This window comes from Haplochromis burtoni, unplaced genomic scaffold (genome assembly GCF_018398535.1).
Source record: "Haplochromis burtoni strain Fernald_Lab_line unplaced genomic scaffold, NCSU_Asbu1 Contig_84, whole genome shotgun sequence".
Taxonomy (NCBI): domain Eukaryota; kingdom Metazoa; phylum Chordata; class Actinopteri; order Cichliformes; family Cichlidae; genus Haplochromis; species Haplochromis burtoni.
Genome location: NW_024582445.1, coordinates 30726 through 32585, shown reverse-complemented (window position 1 = coordinate 32585; position 1860 = coordinate 30726).

Below are 1860 nucleotides of genomic sequence, written 5' to 3'. Positions count from 1 at the left end.
ACTCCACACTCAACCAACGTGGAGACAGACATAAAGAGATGCTGTACACACGATCACACTCCCCAAGCGTACTCTGCGAACCGGGTCTAGGTACCCTTGCCCCTGGAGGGGGGGTTACTTTCTTGCAATAAATGGATTACACAGCGGTCTTTTCCTGTTTCATATGTTAGGCTATGCCCTCTCTATCTTTGGCAATTTCACGCATTGCTGGAAACCCAAACGAAACACGCAATAAGAGGCTCTAATGCCTGTGTCTCAATCATGTGGCTCATGTCACCTCTATTTGTGGCCTAATGACGTGAAGAAATAAGACTCGACTGTATACTGTGTTCGTGTTTTTCTCCGAACGAATTAGTTCCGTTGGAGCAGCCTTTCAACACTTCTCTATCTCTTGCTAGCAAAGTTGACCCAGACAGAGAGACCACCGAAATAAAACGGGAAGCAGACAGACACAAAGACACAAACTGTCCCCCAGCCTTCCCTGAGTGCTGCCAGGGTCTCTCACTTGCTCACTCTGTGTTCATGTCATGGGTGGCATTCATTCCGAGTCCGTGCCCGGCACCCCTGAGAATTGTCACCCACCTGTGTCTGATGAGCTATTGATACTGTTACAAACTAGGAGAAGCGCTCAACACCTTCTTTGCTTGGTTTGGGTCCAAGGATCTGTGGTCAACCCTGCGCGCATCAACTGTCAGGGATCCTCACCAGGCTGTTCAACCTCTGCCTGACTAATGCCACCGTTCCCAACTGTCTGAAGGTCTCCACCATCATTCCCATCCTCAAAAAGACTGATATAGACAGCCTCAATGACTACATACCCATAGGCCTCAAGTCTGTAATCCTGAAGTGTTTTAAACAGATGGTATCACAGCACATCAGAGACTGCTTACATCCCTCTCTCGACCCCTACCATTTTGCTTATAGAGCAAACCTGTCCACAGAGGATACTGTCACCCTTCACAAAGTGTTGAACCAAATGGAGAACAGGAAGAGTTATGTGAGGATGTTCTTCATGGACTACAGCTCAGCATTCAACACCATAATCCCAGACACCAAACTGTACCACCTCCACATCCCCTTGCAACCTGCTCATATTGCATCATAAGCGCTGACAAGGTGGAAAAGAAGTCAAAATCTGAAGCCAAGACTGTTGAGTGTTTTGAGGGTTTTTTTTTGCGAAGTTGTCTCCCTCGAATTTCTTAACAGTTGCAACAGCTCCCTCTGTTTGTTATGACATAACATTGATGTGTCAAATTAATACTAAGGTAACTTTTCTGCCCTGCACTTTTGTGCCCTGCACAAAATACAAGATTTACAGGTGATAATTTGTTTAAGCCAGCTATGTAGCACTTACATTTCTGTTGATGATGAACTATTTTTTGGTTCTTCTAATCACACATCCAGGTTGAAAATACATGTACTTTGTCTGTGCCTGGCAGCAGTGTAAGGTGAGGGATTTCCTACACATAGATGTGACTGAGCTGAACCTTTGAAAGAGACGTTACTACTTTCAAGAAGTTAAAAAAAAAGCTGCTGAAAAAAAGTTATCTTCTGCCAAAAAAATGATTTGCAGTATTTGCCAAGATATTATTGTTTGTATTGAGAAGGATGTAAAAGACTTGTTGGTCTATAATGTATTACATTGTATTTTAGAGTATGTACAATAACGCAGTAATAAAGATACTCGCAAAACATCTTTAATATATATAACCCCTTCATAAATCTTGTAGACTGCAGACTATTTAACAATATGAGCAAAGATATTAGACATAATAGACACATAGATGCACTGGGAACCAGACTGTCACTTTGATCCATACTGTAACACTCACCTGGAATTCATTGAAAATTCATCAACCA